Raw genomic sequence first — 14,883 nt, 5'->3', positions numbered from 1 at the left:
AGAGAGGGAGGGAGTGTAAAAGCAGGGGGAGAGTCAGAAGGGGAGGGAGAAGCTGACTCTCTGCTGAGCAGAGAGCCTGATGTGGGGCTCAGTCCAGGACCTTAAGATCATTTGAGCCACCCAGGCGCCCCAAAATTAAGTTTCTTAAATTGTATATGTTTCAGTGGCCTAAATTATTGTGAGAACTCAATAATAAAAATACATAAACATTTCCCACAGGGCTAATACATAATCAGTCAATACATGTAAGCTGCTCTTGCCGTCACGTTGAATTTTAATTTGAACTGATATTTTAAACAGTTCTACATTATTTCTTTGTTTTTCTTTATTTTAGATATTAAATGTATTAAAAACAAGAGACCTGCATTCCCACAACTCAGAATCACCAACTATTACTTTTACCATATTTATTTCTAACATTTTAACAGAGAAAATATCACAGATAAACCCCATATCCTCTTTAATTCCCATTCTCTAACCAGACACCCAACCCAGATATAACCAGTATGATGAGCTTGGCGTGTATAATTTGAGCTCACTTTAACATATATTAAAATTAGTTGAATAATCAATAGTTAAATATAAATTATTATTAACTACTTAAATACATACAGTTTAAATTTCTCGTGAGCAGTCTTCCAAATCTGGTCAGGTCTACGTCCAATTCTCATGAGAACTCATGCACATCTCAGGAGATTTCTACCCAAATGTCAACAGATCTTAGTCCAAAGTTCGCCAGATCCCAGTCCAAATCTCATGAGAACTCTACGTAAATCTCGTGAGATCTCTTCCAAGTCCATCAGATCTCAGTCGATATCTCAGGAGAGCTCAGTCCAAATTTCATGAGATCTCTTCCAAATCTCATGAGATCTCACACACATATCATGAGATTTCTAGCCAAATCTTGTCAGATCTCATTCTAAATCTTGCCAGACTCAGTCCAAATCTCCTATGATCTCATTCAAATCAAGCCAATCTCTGTCCACATCTCCATATGTCATGAGATCTCAACCAAATCTCATGAGATCATAGACCAAATATCGTGAGACCTCACACACATCTTACGAGATTTCTACTCAAATCTCTGATATCATAGTCCAAGTCTCATGAGATCTCAGTCCAAATCTCGTGAGATGTCATCCAAATCTTGCCAGAACTCAGTCCAAATCTTGTGAGACCTCATGCACATCTCCTGAGATTTCTACCCAAATCTCATGAGATCTCAGTCCAAATTTCATATGGTCTCATTCAAATCAAGCCAATCTCTGCCCAAATCTCCAGACCTTGTGAGATCTCATCCGAATCTCACCAGATTTCAGTGCAAATCAGTGAGCTCTCATGCAAATCTCTCGAGATTTCTAGCCAAATTGCATGAGCTCTCAGTCCAAATCTCATGAGAACTCAGTCCAAATCTGGAGAACTCATGCACATCTCCTGAGATTTCTAGCAAAATCTCCTGAGAGCTCTGTCCAAGTCTCTTGAGATCTCAGGAACATCTTGTGAGATTTCTAGTAAAATCTCATGAGATCTCAGACCAAATCTCCTATGATCTCATTCAAATCAAGCCAGTTCCTATCCAGATCTTGAGATCTCATGAGCTCTCATCCAAATCTCACCAGATTTCAATACAAATCATGAGAACTCATGCATATCTCGTGAGATTTCTAACCACGTGAGAACTCTGTCCAAATCTCTTGAGATCTCAGGAACATCTCCTGAGATTTCTAGAAAAATCTCGTGAGTTCTCAGTCCAAATCTCATATGATCTCATTCAGATCAAGCCAATCTCTGTCCAAATCTTGAAATCTCGTGAGATCTTATCCAAATCTTGCCACATTTCAGTACAAATCTCATGAGATCTCACACATATCTCATGAGATTTCTAGCCAAATCTATTGAGACCTCAGTCCAAATCTCATGAGATCTCAGTCCAAAGATGGTGAGAACGCAGACCAAATCGCATGAGATCTCCTCCAAATCCTGCCAGATCTACATCCAAATCTTGTGAGAACTCACGCACATCTAGCGAGATTTCTGCCCAAATCTAGTGAGATCTTAGTCCAAATCTTGCCAGGTCCAAGTCCAAATCTCGTGAGAACTCAGTCCAAACCTCATTAAATCTCATACAAATCTCACCAGATCTCAGTCCAAATCTCATGAAACCTCATGCACATCTCCCGAGATTTCTACCCAAATCTCCTCAGAACTCTGTCCAAATCTCCTGAGATCTCAGGAACATCTCGCAAGATTTCTGCCCAATTTTCCTGAGAATTGGGCCCAACTCTCCTGAGATTGCCCACACATCTCAAGAGATTTTTAGCGAAATCTCGTGAGATCACAGTCCAAATCTCATGAGATCACATCCAAATCTCGCCAATATCTGTACAAACCTCAAGAAAACTCATCCAAATCTTGTGAGATCTCTTTGAATCTCAGCAGCTCTCAGTCCAAATCTCATGAGATCTCTTTCAGACCTACCAGATCTCAGTCCAAACCTCACCACATCTCCGTCCAAATCCTGTTAGATCTCAACAAACCTTGCGAGACTTCTAGCCAAATTTCTTCAGATCTCATTCCAAATCTCATGAGAGTCCAAATCTCGTATGATCTCATTCAAATTAAGCCTATCTCTGCCCAAATGTCACCGTAGCTTGAGATCTCATCCAATTCTCATCAGGATTAACCACTGTCAGGAGCTTGGCCTGTGTAATTGGGGCTCACTTTAATATATATTAAAATTAAATAATAAATACTTAAATATACAATATTATTAACTAGTTACATACTTATATTTTATTTTCTCTCCTTTACTGGAGAATTCAACAGTGATCCTGTACTAGCACAATTCACTCAGTCACCAAAACCTGGGAAAACACTGCACCATGCTCCACTATTCTTCATGCTTAGGCAACAGATTCGTAGCAGAATTTTTTGCCTCTGCCAATCTACTTGGCTCTATCAGATTTTAAAGCTTTTGTGTGAAATATTATGAGCTCGTTGGGAAAACATGATTGCTATAAAACGACTTAATCACAGGAAATTACTTCTAAAGCAGCAGTTCTCAACTTTCTGGTTTTCCTTCAACACACTTGAGAGAAGAAACGTACTAGCCATATGTGACTTTCAAAGTAACTTCTGGCAGAAATATGGGTTCTGACTCCATACTCACCCTCAAGGATAAGAAACCCATGGAAAACATTTTAATTGTAAAACCACTGTAGACCACAGGGCACAAGAATAAGACCCTTTAGGGACAAGTGATATTAATTCCTCTCTGTAGGATTCTGATCAATGGAGTGTTTTATTTAAGAAGAATGTGAATTAGCACAGATCATAAAGTGTGTACCATCAGGGATGGAATGTCAGCTGTAGCTGGGCTCCAGGCGGTGGTGTTTATTTATTGTTGATATGATTTCCTTCCCTTCAACTTTGATAGGTGTGAGGAAAACAACACACACCAAAGGCAAGAACACACACCAGCAATGTAAGGTATAGCAACACAACTGAGGCTGGGATAGAATACAACTTGGGGTCACTGGGGTGCCACAGGCTGTTCACTCTCATCTCACCAGGATAAATGTTAACATAAAGGGAGAGAAAAACAGATGAAAATTAGAAGGCTATATCAAAAATTATCCCATTGCCTGCTTTCTAAGGTCTTGCCTGGTCACTTACTAGCTTACTAGGTTGACATTTGATAGGTACATCCTTCAAGTTGACAAAAATAAATTGTTTATTGAAGTTGATCATTAGGCTTCTGGGAAGATGCCAGGGAAGGAGGCCCTTCAGCTCACCTTGTCCCACAGATACAACTAGATAACATTTACATCAGTGTAAATAAGCCAGAAAAAGACCTGAAGACCGGTGGAACAAACTCAACAACGAAATGTGGAGAAGAAGCTGAATCAAAGAGGGTAGGAGAGGGCAGAGACACAGTTGAGAGCTAACCAGACCCACAGGACTGCCTGTGGGAGGGAGGGATGCCACGGGCACAGAGACGGGAGAAAAACTGAAACAGGAAGAAAGAGAAAATTTGAGCAGACTGAGTACCAGTGAATAAATTAAATTTATTAAATAAATTAAATCAGTAATCAAAACACTCCCCCAAAACAAAAGTCCAGATGACTTCACAGATGACTTCTACCAAACATTTAAAGAAGACCTAATACTTATTCTTCTCAAACTATTCCCAAAAACAGAAGAGGAAGGGAGTCTTCCAAATTCATTCTACGAGGCCAGCATTACCCTGATTCCAGAACCAGATAACGGCACTACCCAAAAAGAGAACCACAGCCAATATCTCTGATGCATATAGATGCAAAAATCCTCAACAAAATATAAGCAAACCAAATCCAGCAGTACATTTAAAAAGTCATTCGCCACAGTCAAGTGGGATTTATTCCTGAGATGCAAGGGTGGCTCAATGTTCACAAAGCAATCAACATGATACGTCATATCAATGAGGGAAAGAATAAAAACCACGTGGTCCTTTCAACAGGAAGACAAAGCGTTTGACAAAGTACAACATCTGTCATGATAAAACTCTCAACAAAGTAGGTCTGAAGGGAATGTACCTCAAAATAACAAAGGCCACAGATGAAAAACCCACAGCTAACATCATACTCAATGGGGGAAAATGGGCAGTTTTCTCCCAAGGTCAGGAACTAGACAAAGATGTCCACTCTCGCCACTTTTATTTAACATAGCACTGAAAGATCTAGCCACAGCAATCAGACAACAAAAAGGAAAAAAAAAGGCATCCAAACTGGTGAGGAAGTAGTAAAACTTACATTATTTGCAGATGAAAGGATCTTATATAGAGGAAACATGAAAGACTCCACCAAAACACTCCTAGAACTGATAAATAAATTCAGAAGGGTTGCAGAATACAAAATCAATGTACAGAAATCTGTTGCATTTCTACGCACTAATGATAAAGCAGCAGGAAGAGAAATTAAGGAAACAATCCCATTTACAACTGCACCAAATCCCACAAGATACCTAGGAGGAAACTTAACCAAGGAGATGAAAGACCTGTACTCTGAAAACTATTTAAAAAACAGGATGAAAGAAATTGAAGATGACACAAACAAATGGAAAGAAATTCCACGTTCATGGATTGGAAAAACAAATGTTGTTAAAATGTCCACACTACCCAAATCAATCTGCGTTTAATGCAATCCCTATCAAAACGAGCAATATTTTTCACAGAATGAGAAAAAGCAATTTTAAACTTGTATGGAACCACAAAGAGCAAAAATAGCTGAAGCAATCTTTAAAAAGAAAAACAAAACTGGAGGTAACACAATGCCAGATTTCAACTTACTCTACAAAGCATTAGTAATCAAAACAGCATGGTGCTGGCACAGAAATAGACACAGGGATCATTGGAACAGAATAGAAAGCCCAGAAATAAACCCACAATTATATGATCAAATTAATCTTTGACAAGGAAAGCAAGAATGCGCGATGGGAAAAAGACGAATCTCTTCAACAAATGGTGTGGGGAGAACTGGACAGCTACATGCAAAAGAATGAAACTGGACCGCTTTCTTAAGCCATACACAAAAGTAAACTCAAAATGGATTAAGGACCTAAACGTGAGGCCCCAAATCACAAAAATCCTAGAAGATCGTAGAGGCAGTAACGTCTCTGACAGTGCCCATAGCAAAATGTTTCTAGATATATCTCCTGAGGCAAAGGAAATGAAAGGGAAAAAGTAAACCTTCGGGACCGCATCGCACTAAAAAGCTTGCACAGCAAAGGAATGAATCAACAAAACAGACAGCAACCTACTGAATGGGAGAAGATATTTGCAAATGATATATTCAATAAAGGCTTAATATCCAAAATGCATAAAGAACTTATGCAACTCAATTCCCCCAAATCAAATAATCCAACTTAAAAGACATGAACAGGCATTTGTCCAAATAAGACATATGGATGGCTGACAGACACATGAAAAGAAGCTCAACATTTTTTAAAATGTCATAATGGGGTACCTGGGTGACTCAGTCGGTCAAGCATCTGCCTTTGGCTCAGGTCAGGGTCCTGGGATCCAGCCCCGCATCTGGCAGCCTGCTCAGCAGGAAGCCTGCTTCTCCCTCTCCCTCTGCCTTTTCCCCTGCTTGTGCGCTCTCTCTCTCTGTCTCTCAAATTAATTAATTAATTAATAAAATCCTTAAGAAAAGATGCTCAACATCACTCATCATTTAGAGAAATGCTAACCAAAGCCACAATGACAGCAGAAAGAGAAATTAAGAAAACAATCCCATTTACAGTTACACCAAAAATAATAAGATAAGTAGGAATAAACCTAGCCTCTTTAGGTGAAAGATCTGTAGTCTGAAAACTATAAACTTTGATGTAAGAAAATGAAGATGACACAAAGAAATGGAAAGACATTCCATGTTCATGAATTGGAAAAACAATTATTGTTAAAATGTCCATATTATCAAAGAATCACCTCCCCAAAATGTTATGCATCTCAGATCTCACAATTGCTTGATGTGCCTTTGCTGATATTCTAGGCAAATAACCGCTTCTCCCCCAGGGTCATTCCATTTTGGACTCTGCAGTTATGTCCTTGTCACAGACACTTGTCTTCCTCCAAGAGGGAAAGCAAGGCTACAGGAAATGAAAAGGAACAATATCAGACCTTAGAAAGCTTTATCCTCCTAAGTTTCTATGGCTATTTCGGTTCAAGAGCTAATTCCCTTTGTGATTTTCCTACTTTTACCTGTTTCCTCCTGAGAAGTAGGAATATTTTCTTGCTTTCATCTCTAGATTTTCTACTCCTCATATCAACATGGTTTCTGGGAGTCACCTTTTCATTGCCAGATGTGAGTTTCACCATAGGCTCCACCCTTCCATTGTTGTATAATCTCATCTGGGGTGCAGGTAAGACCACATCTGTCTGGGGTTGCCATCCAGCACTATATTTCCTGGGCAATGGAACGGGGGAGGTGAATCCTAGTGGCTGTCTAGACAACTATGCTGCAGGCTGCAAAACACTGCACTACTTGGCCCCACATGCCCGTATGTTTGGCCGTGCTCTTACATGGATGCCCTTGACCCAGACACTGTCCTCCTGGTGAACACTATGGCCCTTGGGGCTTTTGTCTTCACAACACTTATTACCCTTGTGCCCCTTCTTCTAACCCTCATCTCCTATAGGTACGCTGGCATGTGGTAACTTGACCTTTCATTATAACAGCTGCGAGAGGAAAGAAAACCTTTAATGTTTATATTTCCCTACCGTGTGTCTCTCCTGTGCTACCACAACATGATAGATGATTGATAGATGGTAGGCAGTAGACAATGATTGATGGACAACAATGGTAGGTAGATGATAAATATATAGATAGTGATTGAGAGGTGATAAATAATGGTAGATTGATAATGATGATGTTAGATAGATGATAGATAAATGATAGATAATGATAGATGATAGATAGATAGACAGATAGATAGATAGATAGCAATAGAGCAGATTATAGACAAAGATCTCTCTCCAACAACATACTTCCATTGCCAAGATCAGGCAGAGTCCTTATTCTCTTCTATGTAATCCTCACCCTCAGTGTCAATACCCTCATCAATACATTGAGAAAAAAGGATGTAAAGGTGTCTATGAAGATTAAGCTTGAGAAGGGGTAGGTGCCTGTTTTTTTTAAAATCCATGCACTATATATATATCTCACCAGATTTAAAATGGTGAAGACAGTTCTAGGACTGACCAAATAAAAGGCTCTTAATGGGGTAGGTGATGGCATGTGTATCCATTACAAGAGGCATAGAATTCCTGAGCTGGCTGTCCCTGACCGACTTCCAGGGACTCTAAATAACCCACCAATCAGTAAGGGACTCTAGTTCAGGAAATTGCAATGACTTGCACGTATAAAAATCTGCCTTTACCATAAACACCAGATTTTTCTGTTTAAACTCTGATCTCAAGACAAATTCTCTGAGTTTGTGTGAATGATAGAAAAGCTACAGAGAAGATAGACACGATGTACGATAGTGAAGTGTTTCTAGATTCATGTAAAGTTATCAGCTCAGCTGGAATCTTATTTCCCCGTATCTGTGTTCCTGATTAGTCTTTCATGACAATACCCAATGTGCCACGGCCTTCAGCCAAAGAAGAAATCACAAATGAGAAAATATTTGAAACAAAATAAAAATGACAATGAAAAATGTCAACGTGTGTGAGATGCAGAAATTTTTAGCATTAAACGCTCATGCTTTTTGAAAAAGGGAAATGTCTAATATCAGTAGTCTCAGGTTCTACCTTAAAAGGCTAAAGAAGAAAGATAAGATTAAATGAAATACAGAATAAAGGGAATAATAAATATAAAAGCAGATCTATGAGATACAGAACAAAACTGTTAAAAAATAACATATGAAACCACAAGTTGGTACTTAGAAAAGATCGAAGCACCGACAATCTCTAGCTAGGCTAACTAAGAACTAAGACGAGGAAATACAAACTACTAGATCAGAATGAAGGGGGTCAGTATAGATCTTACAGAGATTAAGAGGATAGTAGCGAAATATTATCAACAATAAATTTGACAGCTAAGGTGAAATTGGGAGATCCTTTGAAAGATATCAATAACGAAAACATATTCAAAAAGAAATGTAAAATGTTAATACTTTGATACCAATGGAAGTAGCTTAATTTTTAATTTAAAATGCTCCCACAAAGAAAACTATAGGGCCATATGTCTACACCGGTGAATTCTATTAAATTTTGAAGAAGACACAATATCAACGCTAAATAAACCCTTTCAGAAAATAGAGAAAGGAATTCTTCCCACGTCATGTAAGGAAGCCAGCATTAAATTTGTACAGACCTAGACAAGGGCGTCATGAGAAAAAAAAATACGATTTAACATCACTAGTGATTATAGATGAAAAAATTCTTACTGAAAGATCAGCAAATGAAACCTAGCATGAGGCGAAAAGGACGGTGAAGCCATGATCAAGTTGGATTTTCTTTTCCCAGGAGGCAAAGTTAGTTTAACTTATGAAAATCAATCAGTGAATGTCACCATTTAATAGAATAAAGAAGAAAAACCATCAGGTCAGCTCAAGAAATGCAGGAAAAGCAGTGGACAAAATTTCACACACTTTCATGATAAACGCTCTCAGCAAGCCAAGGATAGAACTTGATAGAGGACATGAATAAAATACAGCTAATAACAGAATTATTGGTAAAGACTCAATACTTTTCCCTTGAGACCGCAAACAAGACAAGAAATTCTCTTCCCAATTCTTACATTTGTTTGTAACCTGGAGTTCATAGCCCGTGCAACAGGGCAAGACAGGGAATAAAAGGCATAACAATTGGAGAAGTAGAACTAAAAGTCTGTCTTTGTGGATGACATAATCATTTACACAGAAAATCCGAAGTAGTTGATTTAAAAGCTCCCCAAACAAACTGTACGGTAGCACGCTCATAGGATATAGGGCCATTATTAAAAACCCTCAATTTTATTTGTATGCTATTTGTAATGGCATTTGGATACAACTGATGAGGGAACAGAAGGCGGGCTGAAGACAAGCAGAAACTGACACCCCGCAACCCCCCCCCCCACCATGGGATGTACGTGACATTCCTCAGGCAGCCCTGGCTGCCCTAAAGCTAAGGAAAAGAAAAACAAATGATTAACTGACAGAGATCACAATCCTGGGAGGCCTGAGTCTCCCTCAGTTTACACATGTCCTAGTGACGCACAAGGGAGAAGCTTCCTTATCAAAGCCGAACTTCCAGAGACCCACAATTCAGTTTCCTGAAGCCCTAACGTTACCATCCCCTCCGTAAAATTGAGGGAAGCTGAGGCAGAAGGAAATGTAAATAAAACAGAATTTCTTTTGGACCTGCAGCCCATTGATAAGGACACGTGATAGGAGGAAAGTAACATTTTCCAGGGAAGCTCCCAACTATCTTACTATTAACACCTTCTAAAGGGGTCAACGACCTTAACTTGACAATGGCCAGGCCTCCAGTGTCCTGTGAGTCTTCTTTGACATATGAAAGTGCTTTCCCAGCCTCCCTTTTTCCTCACCTTCCCCAACCCCATAGTATATAATCAGCCCCCCTCACAACCCGGGGCAGCAGCTCTTTCTGCCCACGGGTCCTGTCCCTGTGCTTTAATAAACCATTTTGATCAAAGACGCCTCAAGAATTCTTTCTTGGTCGTCGGCTCTGGACTCCACCCCACTGAACCTCACTTACATTCTACGACCTCATCACAATGGCATCCAAAACCAGGGATGAATTTACCAAAATACGTACAAGATCTACATGATACAAACTTCAAACGCTTCTGAGAGAAATTAAGATGTAAAAGATTGGAAATATATATTCTATGTTCATGGATCAGAATTCTCAATATTGCCAAGATGTCACTTCTTCCCAAACTGGTCTATGAATTCAATGCAATCCCACTCAAAATGTCAGCAGGCTTCTTTGTAGAAATAACACATTGTATTTCATTAAGGTTAAAAACTTATGCTTTGAAAGACACCATTAAAAAGTAAAAGTCCTTTCTCTTTTCTTTTTGATGAGTCGGGCTAGGGGTTTATCAATTTTATTAATTCTTTCAAAGAATGAGCTTTTAGTTTCGTTAATCTCTTTTCATTCATTTGTTTTTTACTCTATATCAATCATTTCTGATCCACAGCAAATATTGCCTTCAATGGTGAAAAGCTGAGAGTCTTTCCTTGTCAGAAACAAAACAAGGATTTCCACTCTCGCCGTGACTATTTAATATAGAACTGGAAATCTTAGCCTCAGCAATCAAACAACACAGAGAAATAAAAGGCCTCCAAATCAGCAAGAAGAAGTCAAATGTTCATGTTTGCACATGACAAGATACTCTATGTAGAAAACCCAAAAACTCCACCAAAAAATTCCTGGAACTAATATATGAATTCAGCAAAGTTGCAGGATATAAAATCAATGTGCAGAAATCTGTTGCAGTTCTATACACCAATAATGAAGAAGCAGAAAATTAAACGGGGAATCAATCGCATTTGCAATTGCATCAAAAACGATAACATTCATAGGAATAAACCTATCCAAAGAGTTAAAAGATCTGTACTCTGACAATTATACAACACTTATGAACGAAACTGAAGTGGACACAATCAAATAGGAAAACATTACGTGCTCATGGATTGGAAGAACAAACATGGTTACAATGTTTCTACTACCCAAAGCAATCTGCACATTTCATGCAATCTCTACCAAAACACCACCAGCAGTTTTCACAGAACTAAAACAAGCAATCCTAAAATATTTGTGGAACCAGAAAAGATCCCAAATAGCCAAAGCAACCTTGAAAAAGAAAAACAGAACTGGAGGCATCACGGTTCGCTGTAGTGATCAAGACAGTGTAGTACTGGCACAAAAACAGACACGTAGAACAGTGGCACAGAACACACAACCCAGAAATGGACCCACAACTTTATGGTCAACTCATCTTCAACAAAGCAGGAAAGAATAGCCAATGGAAAACTGACAGGGTCTTCAACAAACGGTGTTGGGAAAACTGGGCAGTAACATGCAGAAGAATGAAACTGGACCACTTTCTCTTTTTTTTCCTTCTTTTCTTTTTTTTAAGATTTTATTTATTTATTTGACAGAGAGAGACAGCCAGTGAGAGAGGGAACACAGCAGGAGTGGGAGAGGAAGAAGCAGGCTCCCAGCGGAAGAGCCTGACATGGGGCTCGATCCCAGAACTCCAGGATCATGCCCTGAGCCGAAGGCAGATGCTTAACGACCGAGCCACCCAGGCGCCCCTGGACCACTTTCTTACACCTTACACAAAGATAAACTCAAAATGCAGCAAAGACCTTCATGTGAGATAGGAATCCATCAAAATCCTAGAGGAAAACACAGGCAGCAACCTCTGTGACCTCGACTGCAGCAACTTCTCACTAGACACGTCACCACAGGCAAGGGAAACAAAAGCAAAAATAAACTATTGGTACTTCATCAAGATAAAAAGCTTCTGCACAGTGGAGGAAACAATCAACACAACTAAAAGGCAGCCTAGCGAATAGAAGATATTTGCAAATGACATATCTGATAAAGGGTTAGTATCCAAAATCTATAGAGAACTTATTAAACTCGACCCCCAGAAAGCCTAATGATCCAGTCAAGATAATGGACACAAGACATGAATAGACCATTTTCCAAAGAAGGAATTCATACGGCTAACAGACACATGAAAAGACAATCAATGTCGCTCACCATCAGGGAAATACAAATCAAAACCACGATGAGACACCCCCTCACACCTGTCAGAATGGCTACAATTAACAACACAAGAAACCACAGGTTCAAGTATACATTTGTCAACGCTCATTGAAATGTACATTTTAAATGGATGGATTCTGTTGTATGTAGATTATACTTTGATAGACTTGAACAAAGACAGCCATTTATATGTTGAAAGATTGCAGTGCTACGTGAGGTATTTCAAATGGTAAGACTTCCAGGGAGGCAGAAGGAGTCTGTGTTTTCACTTTTTGTAAAGTTTCTGTGATAACATGAAGTGATCCCGTCACATGATTTAATATTAGAATGATTAATTATGTAATATTTCATAAAAATTCTGTTACATACGTGAGCCTTCCTTGTGGATAGGTTCAAGGACATGGGACTGTACCTTCTATCCGTGTTCATGTCCAGTGAGAGATTAAAAGGAAGATGAGAGAAGAAAACAAAATCTGCAGAGAGGGAATCCTAGCACAGCCGACCACATGACGGTAATGCACTCAGGAGCCGAGGGGAAATCCTGCACATCTATTTTCTTTGTTTTATAATCCATTTAATAAGACCTACATCAATTACATCCAGATCTTTAAAAAGGTGAAATACTACAACTAATATCTGAATTGCAGCTACAAATGTCATGAGTTTCTAAGATACCACTTGAAAATAAATTGTCCCTAGGCTACTACTGTCCCTATCTATAGCTGACTAGCTTCGACGGAACACGTCTTCCACTCCGAAGCAGCATATGCAAAGTAGACTTACTTCAAGTGGTGATGGGGACAGTGATGTGTGTAATAAATCGGTCAAGTGATTACAAGAAAAATATCATATTAATATTATTAATTAATTGAAAAAATCATACATAAGTTTATTTTTATAATACCCGTACTAATGACAAATATTCATATTAAATTAAGTTTTAAAAGCAAAATTAACATGTACCAATCAATGATTTTTAGCAGTAATTTGTTCAGACAATTCCTTAGAACACCCCTTGCATGAATCATGCTATTTTCAGAGCCTAGTTCTTTTTTTTTTTTTTATAATGATTTTTTATTATATTATGTTAGTCACCATACAGTACATCCCCGGTTTTCGATGTAAGGCTCGATGATTCATTAGTTGTGTATAACACCCAGTGCACCATGCAATACGTGTCCTCCTTACTATCCATCACCAGCCTATCCCATTCCCCCACCCCCCTCCCCTCTGTAGTCCTCAGTTTGTTTCTTCTATTGGCTTCAGTGATTAGATGTTCTAATACTATTTCACCTAACTGTTCCCTTTAAGAATTCTCATTGGCTGGCAGTCTATAAATCACAATTTTAGAAGTTATTCCCGCTATATGTACACCTTTAACTGCCTTTAAAAAGCAGAGGAAGAAGAGAAGCCTACCTCTACTGTATTACTTGAGAGTCTCTCCCACCCGTGATTTATCAACGTTATTATCCACCACTAAGAGTGATAAATTAAAGGGTATGGACCGATTTCCTTTTCAACATTAAAAACGAATTCTACTCAAAAAACAGTAATGATGTTTAAAAGAAAAGTCTTAATGTATCTTCAATATGTCATTAAGTCAACACAAATTAAAATCAAAGCAAAATTAAACACATGTTCTGTTTGGTTTGGTTTTCTTTAACAGTATCATCTTCCTACAGGAATTACCAAATGGTATTTGGTTTTCAAGATTTATAGCCAAACCACTGGTTTTGTTTTAAGTTTTAAAAAGCTACCCTATTTTTAAAATCATGTTCAATTAGCCAACATACAGTACATCATTAGTTTTTGAGGGTTGCAGAAAGGGAGTTGGGGGGGATGGGATAACTGGGCGATGGGCATGAAGGAAGGCAAGTGAAGTGATGAGCACTGGATGCTATTCGCAACTAATGAATCATTGAACATTATACCAAAAACGAATGATGTACTTTACAAAGGCTAATGGAATTTAAATTAAAAAAAAGAAAAGAAATAAAATAAAATATAATGTGGCCTGATGGATATAGTGCTGCTTATTTGTCTTGTACCAAGTTCCACAGTAATTGAACTGCCTTTCTGAGGACTAAAGTAAAAAATAGTTTAACACATGCTGAATAAATAAATAAATAAGAATAAATCTACCCTGTAACTCTGTGACGGGCATGAAGGAGGGCACCGATGTAATGAGCACTGCGTGTTATACGCAACTGAGGAATCACTAAATTACCTCTGAAACAATAATACACTATATGTTAATTAAATTAAATTTAAATTTTAAAAAAGCTACCCAGTTTTTTTAATTCAAATTCAATTAGCCAAGGTATAGTACATCATTAGTTTTTGATATAATGTTCAATGATTCATTAGTTGAGTATATTACCCAATGCTCATCATATCAAAGCTACCCTAATTTATTAGCACCATGTCCAGTGACAAATTGAGTCATATAAAGATAGTTCATTTTTCATCTTACATTGTCATTTCTTCCACCAGAAAATGAGTTCTACTTAGATTTTAAAAAAGAGTCCTTTATTCATCTATGTTAGCAAAAATGCCAAATCTAGAAGACATTTAGCTCACAAAGTAAATAAATGAATGAATGACCAGGTGAACAT

Source organism: Ursus maritimus, unplaced genomic scaffold (assembly GCF_017311325.1).
Source record: "Ursus maritimus isolate PB19 unplaced genomic scaffold, ASM1731132v1 scaffold_30, whole genome shotgun sequence".
In the NCBI taxonomy this organism is placed as follows: Eukaryota; Metazoa; Chordata; class Mammalia; order Carnivora; family Ursidae; genus Ursus; species Ursus maritimus.
Note: the sequence above shows the minus strand (reverse complement) of the source record.